We start from the raw sequence: 11,750 nt of genomic DNA, 5'->3' as shown, positions 1-11,750 counted from the left end.
TGATGAGAAGGGAGTTCCCCAGCCCGTAGGTATGGTGCTGGGTTCTTCCTCCCCAGGTGCAGTACCTTGCACTTGTTGATATTGAAACTCATCCTGTTCTTACCTGCTTAGCCCTGTATATTATAGCCCTCTGCCTCGCATCATGGAGAAAGGACACTATGCACCCAGTGTGAACGAGACAGTGATCCACAATGTCATTGTTCCCCCGGTTATATTATTGGACGCTGCCTTCCCCCTAAAGACTTGGTTCATGAAGCCTTATGGAGGAAACATCACCGACCCACAAAAGCTAGTTTTTAACAACCAGCTGAGAAGTTGAAGGATGGCCGTGGAATGCAATGTACATTTGGCTGACTGAAAGAACGATGGAGGGTGCTTACGTGACAGCTCGAGATGGAGCAAGAAAATATCACGGCCCTTGTAGTGGCAGCCTGCATGCTGCACAATATCTATGACAGGCTTGAAGAGGTTTGCAAGGAGTCAAGGGAAGAAGAAGCATGACAGGCAGTGGCCAGACAGCAGAGGCGTGTCTGGGCAGCAGCACAAGGATTGAGGAGAAATTCTCAAGGAGATGCTGGTCAGGCAGCCCTTGTGTGTGATTGTCTGGCAGGATATATTGCTGACAACAACACCTAGGAGTGCTGTTCTTTCTCTTGGTTATGTTAAAATAGATTAATTTACACTTTAAATCTGTGTCTGTATACATGGGCATGTGGTGTTATGGATAGGGGGCAGAAGGGAGGATGGTCAGGTTGTGGCAGGGGGGAAATGTGGACTGGGACATGGGTTTGCTGCTTCCATGTCAGTGATTTGGGGGAAGAGGGCATTATGCACTGTCACCTACATCTGAATCACCCCACCCCCCTAGATGAGAAGGTTTATATTTCTTGGTGGGCTAGGTGGGTGGGAAACCAAGGTGAACAGGAACCCACAGTTTCAAAAAGATTTCATACACATTTCAAAAACATTTCACAACAGACTTCCAAAAGCTGTATGTGGCACTACACAAACAGATTGACAGTGTATTCTGGGCAGGGAATGGGAGGGTTCCAAGGGGAGCCCCCTTTGGAAACTGTATGAAGATCAATGAGCTCAGAAATGCTGGGGAATATAGTCCAAACAAAGAAACAAAAGCCAGAAGAGATGACCACCACCACCATCAACAGCAATTGCTAATCAGCTGGGTAGCAACAAACACCCGCTCACTACCCTAAACCCTGAACATTTTATGATATCATAGTAGTTATCATAGTAGTTATAATAAATAAAAGGAAAAAAAATCCACATATATTTGTAACATGGTGGGATGGGAAGGGAAAGGAACAGGAGTGGGGGATTCATGGGGCTTGTCTTTGGGATTGCGATAGGGTATCTGGGATCATGTACTGATGGAGAGAGACAAGACCGACCGAGCATAGGCGGGTGCAAGTGAGAAGGATTTGGGGGCGACTGTGCCTGGGGGAGATTCCCAGTGAGAGTCTGAACTGTCCAGTGAGAGTGGGGGGGTAGGGACTGGGGAGACTGGTTATTTACACGCACCTCCTGTTGCAATATATTAGGAAAGACATTGCAGGGGTAGATTGATATTTGACTCCCTCTAATGAAATATGACACATGAGGCTTAACTTGCTCAAAAGTGCTGTTCATGGAAACATGAACACCATGTCATGCAAACACAAATGCACCACACCAAAAAAAAAGCCACATTAAATTTTTCAGGTGCTCTCCATTAACGCCATGTCATCTACACATGCCTGTAAACATCTGCCCAGGGTGGGTTTACTTCACAGTAAATTACTGCAGAGTAAACCCATCCAGCAGCATTTGCACATGTAGACATGTCCAGTGGGTGTTGACTCTTGGGTGACCTTTGTGCATCTTGCACTTTGCAACATATTTGTGTTTACAAACTTCACAATTTTCAAATGGATGACTTGTTTACACAAGTATTGGATCTACCTGCCCCTTTACATTTGAACGCCTTAACTACAAACAGTAAAAATAGATTCAAATAGCCTCCAAACCTCCAGACGTGTGATAATGAGAGTATGCAGAAAAGGAATACACAAAGTTACCATAATCCTTCTGCTGGTCACCAGGCACTGCATCCCAGCCCCCAGCTCCCTCCTCAAATCCCATGCCCCTGGCCCTGGCTGGGCCCCTAGCCCCAGCCCCAGCCTCACTCCCTCTCTTCCCCATGTCCCCCTGTCCTCCAAATCAGCTGAATCCAAATCTGAAGCCAAAGTGAATACTGGCTGCTTTGCACAGGCCTATTGGCCATGACACTGGAAAAAAAAGTATTTCTATTGATGGTGCCTTCTAGAAACAAGGTGCATGTTTTATTTGGGAGTATATGATGTGCAAGAAAATAAAGTATATACATAATACTCATATATGACACCCCTTTCCCCTAGATAATATACTCCTTTAAGTAGTTGGGCCAGATAGTGACTCTCCTCAGCTTGATTCAGACATTGGAATCATCTCACTAGACAGAGTAGGAGGATCTTTCACCTCTTTTTGAATTGCTTTAGCAGCTGCAGGATTTGAAAGGTCTGGTAAAATAGCTGGTGGATTCTTAAGAACTGGTCTTGTTGCTAGTATAATGTCTCCTGGATTGGTTGATGGCACATTGCATGGAACTCAGCCTCTCATCTGGTAGATATGCCTGCAAAATGTCTTGCCACTGAATTATTGGTCTGGTTGTTACCAGATTTTGTATTAGACTTTAGGTAGTGGCACTGAATTCATAAATGCTTGAACAAAAATAGTCTGTTCTCTGAAGGAGCATTTCCTGAGCACAGCAATTGGCAATTTCAAGTCCATGACAAAAAACAGAAAAACTTCACCTAAGCTAAGACACAGGCCAGTAAGGCACAGTGATAAAACACACAATTTAACTTAACTTAAATTCAACATAATAAGCCAAAAGGACAACTAAAGCCTTACATAGGTCTTATGTAATCCTGAAGGCACAGTGTCTCTTTGCAGCCAGGTATTAGAAAGTCCTTCTGGGGATTGGCAGGTCGTCTTAGGTGATGAGGAGGAGATTCCACAGGCCTCATCTCTGCCTGGGTTTTTATAGAGAAATCGCACCTCCTTATCCCCCTTCATGTTCCTCACATTATTTCATACCCCCCATGACTCCTATGCATTCAATGTCCCTGTCTCTTCTCAGGTATTCCTGGCTTTTGCCTCTTACAGGTTCTGCTTTGAAATGTAAATATAGTTCCCTGCTTTCTTTGGTCACCCCAGCCCAAGTGGTCTGGGATCCTTTTCTGATGCCTTAGATCTGTCTCCAGCATATACTTACGATAATTGTGCCAGGACTTTGCCAACATGGTATAATACTAGTCTTGTAGCTTCAAGGACAGTTGTAGGCATCCATAGTAGTCTGGGTTGCATAGTTTCAGACATACACAGGATTGTTTGGATTCATGGTAGATACAATTGGAGTAGGCCATGATAGATTTACTATTCCTTCCAAGCACACCTTATTCTATCTGCATCAGTCTCTGGATGGAGGGAAAATGCAGAAAAATGGGGCTTCATATGAATTAGTTCCATGGTCAGATCCAACATATATGAAGCAGGTGTGCCTGAGTACACAGATAGCCCATCATCAAAAAGTTTACTAAAGTCCTTTAAGACCTGTGGAATGGTGTCTGTTCCAATATTGTGTACTCCTATTAACTTGATGCCCAGTGGCTCAAACCATTCTCTAGAAGACTTGCTCACTATTCTTTGGCAATTCTGAAGCAGAAGACACTTTAATTCTTCTGGTAGTAAGTATTGAAATAACATTCCCCTTTAAGTCAAGTACTTGTTTATTAAATAAGTAAACCTAATGTAGATAAACATAATGTAGGCACTAGTGTCTGCTCTTGGAAAGCAGAAGTGCCTGGTTGTGCCTCAGCCCTACCCAATCAGGCTCTGCACTCCCCACAAGGCATGCAGGGTATTTTCACCTGTTTTTGGCAGTGATGGCAGCACCCCAGTTAAGAACCACCAGGGTAAGCACAGGCAGTAAAATATTGGTTCTTAAATGGGATGCCACTATATTCAGAAAAGTTATGGAGGGTTACCTTGAATTTAAAAAGGCTGAAAATGACTGCAATGAACCAATGACAATTATTAACATAACACAGTTCTGGTTATCCTCAGTGATCAGATTGGCTTCTAAATAGAAGATGATTCAGTAAGTTTATAGATTCATAGCTGCTAAGGTCAGAAGGGGCCTCAACAGATCATCGAGTCAGACCCAGTGCCTGGGCAGGAAAGAGTGCTGGGGTCAGATGGCCCCAGCCAGATGCCTATCCAGCCTTTTCTTAAAGACCCCCAAGGTAGGGGAGAACCTCCTTTGGAAGCCCATTCCAGATTTTAGCCATCCTTACCGTGAAGAAGTTTTTCCTGACGTCTAGCCTAAATCTGCTCTCTGTCAGATTGTGACCATTGTTCCTTGTTACCCCAAGAGATGCCCTGGTGAACAGAGCATCTCCGATCCCTTGCTGCATCCCCCTAATGAATTTGTAGGTGGCCACAGGATCACCTCTCAGCCTTCTCTTGCAGAGGCTGAAGAGGTCATGGTCACTTAGTCTCTTCTCATAGAGCTTGTCCTGTAAGCCCCTAACCATATGAGTGGCCCTCCTCTGGACCCTCTCAAGGTTATCCACATCCTTCTTAAAATATGGCACACAAAACCAGCTCAGTACTCCAACTGCAATCTGACCAATGCCACACAGAGGGGAAGTATCAACTCCTTGGTTCTATTTGTCATGCATCTGCTAATAGAGTCCCAGGTTTATAACTCCCAGGATGATAGCCTGAGCATGTCATATTCTTCCATGAGGCCCCAGGTTGCCATGTTGGAGAATAACCACATGGAGCATACCAAGGGCAAAAACCTTCTAGCCTGAGCTCCCTGAGGGGCACAAGAACCCTTTCTTTCTTGTAGCACTTGATGCTTACAGTCCAGGGTAAAGAACTGGTGGCATCCTGCTCATTGGGATCTGATCCTTGTCATCAGTTTAGTGTATTTCAGAGGTTTGTTTGTCCCAGTGAGATAAGACAGGGAGAAACAGGGGCAGGCAGCTTTATTGTACAAAAAAGGCCTAACTGACGGCTTGTAAGCAAAACAGCAGACAGAAAAAAGGGATAAAAACTATGTAGAATAGTGCCTTCTACTAGCAGGAATTCATAACATATATACATAACACTTGGTGCATAATGCATTTTTTCTGCAAAAGTATCCATCCCCCAGCAGCCTGTCATTTGAGGAATTACTAGTTTCCAGAATGGGGGTTATGTGTATCAATAGCACAAAAAAATTATCAGTTCAGTGGAGTGACAATTTTAACAAGAGGCACACCTGAATGACACTCCTCAAAAAAAATAAAAATAAAAGGCTAAAATTCTTGTCCAAGTCTGCAAAAAAGAGAGAAAATTGAGCTGTCTGTAAAAAGTAAGGGTGATGTCACATGTTCAGCTTAACACTTAAACTCAAGCAGGTGCACATTCAAGCAGTTTAGCATGTCAAGTACCATCAAGTTGTTCCATTTCAGACAAGGATTATCTCCTAATATGTACTAACTTTAATAGGTCACTACATTCCAGTGCTTTGTACCTGTTGCAAGTGAATGTTTGACAGAGCCCTAAGAGGCTGAGCTTGAAGAGTCCTCTGAATGAGACTGGATACAAGTGCAGATGGACAGACAGGGAAGATTAAAGTATTGCCACTTTGAACAGGACCACAGCTTAACACCCTGGAGGCAGCCTTTTGGTTCTCAGGAGCCTCCATAGACCCTTCCCAAGTTCCAAATGCATCCTCAAAGTCCTGGAGTAATCTTATTGATGATATCCTAACCTGAATTTAATCTATTCAGTCTAATCCTGCTTCACTATTAAAACCTATCCCAAAACCCTGGGCCAGGTTGTGGGCTTGAATCAGGAGCCTTGGCCTACATGGCACAGCTGTTCATCCCAGTTTCAGCTGTTCATCCCATCTACTCAGTAGCACACTTGGCAGTCTCAGGTGGCCAGAACTCTCCATCCGGGACTCCACACACATACTTGCTACCACAAGAGTGGTCAAACGAGATCAACTGACTCTACCTGAAAGAGGAAGTGTCTGGGCAACAAGGCTCAACTTTGTATGTAGGCTTCTGCACCCTTGGCTTGTGCTGCCACTGGCTTTCTGGCAGATCTTCCAAATACCCACCCTGACTTGTCCACGAACCTGAGTTTGGCCTGAGCCTTTGGTTCCCTTACCCAACTCTAGTTTGATCTCCTGGATGCCTGGCCTGGCTAGCCTCCTGACCTTGCACTGTGTCCAGTCCTCTGGATCTCTGGCTCTGTCTTTTAGACAGATCCCTTGGCTTCCTGGCTTCCCTGTACTCAGACTCTGCACACTCCCCTTGGATCTTGACTCCTTCTCTTGATCCTGGGTGACCTGGCTGCCCACAGCCTGGCATGACACCTTGCTGACACTTTTCAGGCACCACTCCATGTCCTTACCCACACCTTGTGCCTAAGGGCAGGTATTTGTGGCCTCCAGCCACACCCATAGCTACACCCATGTCTTGCAGGTGTCACTCTATAATTGATTTTGTGGGGCTCCCCAGCCCCATTGGTACACTACTTGCTCAGGCACCATTCTCATTGTATGAGCCTCTGTGTTGTCAGCCTTGGTCCTGTTTCTCTCACTGAGTCCCTGAGCCCTGGCCCACTATGTCGGGCTTTGGCTCCCTGGCCTCAGCCCCTCTGTGCCTCTGCCCTGTGCATGGCTCAAAACATGGAGCGCTGCCTTGACACTTTGCTATGTGGCTTCCAAAACTCCCTTGTAGACACAACCTGGTCCTCCAGTTATAAATGTATACCAAGATGAAAGCAAACTGACTTGCTTACAAGAACTATTCAATAGCTGCACTATAACTTTATTGGAACAAATAGCAAAATCACAGTAGTAATGTGAAAATTACATTTTGAGCCTCTCTCTCCTAGTACATATTATGACAAGTCTATTAGGGCAGGAGGTACACATATCAGAAACGTTACAGTAAACTAATTTCTCGAACAAATTCTTCATCATAGAATTTTCTGCATATAAAATAAGTTGAAATATTCTAACGTTAAAAAAAAACTGTTCAGTGAACATATGTTCAGTGAAAAGTTATTGAGGAAAAAGAAGCAATTTACACATAAACATGGATAATATGTTTTTGAAGATTAAAACTTTCCATTTAAATTGCTTCTGATGACACTTTGTTTCTATATCAGCCTGATGACAATGGCTAAAAAATACAGTTACTCCCATTGCCATGAAATTATATTGGTATGTATGTTTTTCTCGCACACTTATATTTTGTTTGTGTGTTATTTTGAGGAAGTATTCATGAAACAACTTACATTAAATCACCCAGACATAACACTTTACAAACTGCCTATGAAAATTATAATGAGCGTTCCTAATTAGTGGATCATCAAGCTATAATCACTTCAGGATAAATTAAGCTATGAGTATTATAGAAAACTAACGAACTGCTAGTGTCAGTATTTTTTTTGTATGTGCTGCATTCAGATGTGAGGGGCAGAGTCAGTTTGCTTTGCCCTTAACCCCTGTTTACATGTAGTAAGCAACTATGAGTTTCTCAAACCCCAAAACAAAAGCTTTGGCTTAAACTGAGCATTTTATCACAGTCTCAGTTTCTTAGTAGTGAGAAATCATTTGTCTTTGTCAGCTTTGACCCCACTTGTCTTCATCAGGTTACTTTTTGAATGAAGACTTTTTATGATTACCTTCAAAGAAGAAATTATCTACCCTTTTAAAAGTCTCTGAAATGGTCTCAGAAGTTGCACAGCAGCCCTGAAAACAGATTGATAAAGTAATATCCCTTCTTTTCTTATTACACTTAGATGACTGGCATCCCATTATTAAAAATTCTACAATATAAGTGGACTAATGTGCAATTAAATTAATTAGTATCGTAAAAAAATGGAAAAAAATAGTACCCCGACTCATAATATTCTACCAGAATATTGCATGTTTGCATGCCTAATTAGGCTGAAAATTCCAATGACATTATATTGTGACATCTGCCAGGTAATATAAAAGAAATTAAAAATGCATAACTTAAAACACATGGAAACCTTCATAACATTCGAGGCCTTAAAATTCATTAAAAAGAAGCAGTATAAAATGTGGACTCTCGAATATCACTTTTTTATGTTTTGTTGCTTAAGGCTGTTTAAGAAGGCCTTGTTTATATGGGTTCTACTTGATTAGATTCCCTGTTTATACATGAACCATGGCAATTTCAATTTGCATTTCACAGACATGGTCCTCAAAGCCTTGCTTGAGATTTTAGTTCTAAAGTAATTATGCTTTATAATACATTTGGGCCCTCAAGTTTGAATGAGGTCAGCATGGCAGATTAGCACGTACTGGATTCATTTCACAAATGTATTGGACTTCTTCCACTCTGGCATAAAGTGAAGAAAATTTCAAGTGATGATGAATTTAGAATTTTAATAGACTGCAATTAATCTTTTGTTGCTCTTTTCCTAAATGTGGATCTAACATATCTACCTTCCATCCTAATTATAAGACTGGCTGTAACAGTGTAATTTGTCATGCAAAACAGCTGTTGCTGAAACCTTGGTTATACTGAAGTTGAATTGAAGTGGGGATATATTTGGAGTTGGAGAACATTGACATACAATAAATTATAACAATTTTTTTTCTCACACGAGCTCATGAGAAATAGAACCGCCATAAAGGAATCACTTTAAAAGTTCTTTTAAATCCTCCTGTTAGTGTGCACTCTTATATTTGCTTTCTGAGGACTGATAGCATAGCAGAATCATGTCATAAGAGAGGGTAGTATACAAGGCTAAATTGAACCTACTTTATTTATTTATGTATTCATTCATTTATGTATATCCTCTCCCTTATCCAAAAGACTCAGAGCATCTTACAATGTACAAATAACCGGCTGCAGTTATTTTCTTTGTCTTGGGTTGAAGGACACTCTGACTTGTTTGCATAAATAATTCTATTGCAGTGTTGTCTATATTTCAAGTTCTTTATTAATATAACAGTAGCTTGTAAATGTGTTCCTGATCCTTTTAATGAAATATTGCACTATGCAGTAATATAAAATGTTACATCATGCTTTACATTTTTTAGTGTTGTACAGCTGATTAATCTTCAAAAAATCCTTATTGTTCCCATTTAATAATTGGGGGAAGCAGTACTGAAGTATTTTACACTCCATAAAGTCCACTAGAGACTTCACTTTGCTACTGGTTTTATATGGAAAGCATTCAGGTACTACTGTGATAGAAAGCCCTAAGATAGGGAAGCCAGATTTTATCACACCTCAATGTTAGGTCATGTGAGAGTTCTGGAAGTTATTGTACCATGGGAAGTGAATTACAGTCAACTAGACTGTAGTAGCTCAGCATATTTTAATCTTGATCCTGACTAGCAAATAGGAAGAAGATATCATATTGAAGTTTAATCACTGGAATTAGATACCTTTAGAAGAAAGGTCAAAAATTCTCACAGAAATGTTGCCCTGCCTTGGGAGTTGTGCTGTACAAGGGTTCAAGAAAAAAAGCCTTGTTCAAGATTTAACAGCTCAGAAATTATGACCAAAGTTTTAAAAAGGAGCGAGTGACTATGGGAACATCCACACATCACCATACGGTGATGTTGCTACAGTGCCATGCTTTAGTACTTCCTTTTGGAAGTACTAAAGCATGGAGCAGTACAGGCAGTTACTGCACTGTGAATGTGGCACACGGGTAGATTTCACCACTACGTCTCCATAGTGGCTCACTATACCAAGGGAGTATGCCACTATGGCAATGTAGTTGGCGATCATGCTGCCATCAACACAGCAGTCAGTGTTTCCCCATGCGGAACCACTTTCCAGGGAGAGAAGCTGCCCTGCTATACCTCTGTTTTGTATCAACTTTGGTTGGAATTGTGAATACTGAGTACCTCTGTTCCAATTTGGCACTGAAAAGCTGTAAAGCAATTTCACTATGGGGGTTTTGGTGAGGTTACTTTTTTTTAAGTCCCATTGGGCAAGTCTCTATGAGACGCTACGTTGCTGTAGCGATAAGCTACAGTGACATAGCTCATCACTACAGTCATGTAGAATTGACAGGCACTAACTGTGATGCTACTGCTACTGCGCAGTAGCAACAAGCTACTGCATAGTAGCTCAGTGCTACTATGCAGTAGGGTCAGAAATGACCCATGTGCTGCCAGGACTGTTCAGTACCAGCAGGTATTGTGCAGTCATTTAGTATTTGCTAGGGCAAGTACTAAATGACTGTGCAGTACCAACTGTGCACTCTGGGGCACATGTAGATGCACCCATTGAGTTTTAATTAAAATGAAATATTTAATATGAAGCTAAATTCTTTCTACCTATGGATAAAAACCTTAAATAAAATATGAAATCTTGAAATGAAATGAAATGAAAACCTGTGGACTGGTTTGTCATTTTAAAATGTTTTATTCATATTACCATCAGTGCTCTCAGTGGGTAGATAGCAACTCTTTTTTCAGCTGACATTCATAGTTCATATTTTTTGTGTTTTGTCCAGTGTATATTCAATTTAAAAATTGACAAAATATAAGAGTTTTGGCAAGCAATGTAGGAGACCCAAATGGGGTCCCCATGAACTGGGGCTTCCATCCTTGGGAAAGTTCAATGACCCCATGAGCTGGAACTACCCAATCCCAGCCATAATCCCAATCCAAAATTTAACCCTAATTTATTAAAACATGAGATTTGTTTTAATTGACTTTTTATTTCTGTTTAAAGTCTTTCTTTACTTCTTTTTATTTTATCCTTCAGTGCCTGATTTCCTCTTACCAGCCCATCCCCCAGGCCCATCTACCATTCCCACCCATTGCTTCTCCACCTCCCATTTCAGTGCCTAGTCCACATTATTCAACTCTCCCCCTTCCAGCCTCATGCTCTTGCCCCCACCAACCCATCTCTCCAGCCCTTTCCTACCTAGAGCAGGGACAGAAGCCTTTCCTGGCTTGCCAGCCCTCTACCGGCAACTCACAGCTCTACCTCCTAGTCCAGCCCCTGTTTAGCAGCAATCTAGTGGCAAATCAGTTTTACAGGTCAGGGACAGTCAGAGACTGTTTTCAGCCTGAACGTGTAATTATTCTAAATTCAAGCTACCACTAACAATATCAACATTTGAGAATCTTGAAGTGTAATAATGTTCAGCAAAGTCTTAAGTAACCTCAGCCAAAAGGACCTCCTGGTTTGCATACAACTAATGTAATTCAGCCAACTTCTAGTTATTCAACAGAAATTATGTGCAATAATGACATAATAATAGAAATAATGTGCAATAATGACATAAAAATAATATCATTCAGCTAGACTCACATCTTCCATATTGCCTGTTACTTCACTCTAACATTCCTACAATCCAACAGAAGTAATTCTCTTTTTTCTTGAATGCAGAAATGTATTGATTTTTAAAACTCTGAGAGGAAAAAAAAGTGACATGGGTTTTTTACTTATAATGGGGTCCCTCTATTGCAAATAGCCCTGCAGGAGCAGACCTATAAAACACAAAAGCCAACTTAAAATCAAAGGGTTTTTGTTCATGTGGAGACATTTATAGGAACAGAGCAGGCTTGTGTTCTCTGTAATTTACACTGAAGGAAGTTACTTGTAGAATCCTGAAATTAACAGACACTTTGGTATTCT

Source organism: Gavialis gangeticus, unplaced genomic scaffold, assembly GCF_001723915.1.
Source record: "Gavialis gangeticus isolate Ggan-Ray unplaced genomic scaffold, GavGan_comp1, whole genome shotgun sequence".
Taxonomy (NCBI): domain Eukaryota; kingdom Metazoa; phylum Chordata; order Crocodylia; family Gavialidae; genus Gavialis; species Gavialis gangeticus.
Note: the sequence above shows the minus strand (reverse complement) of the source record.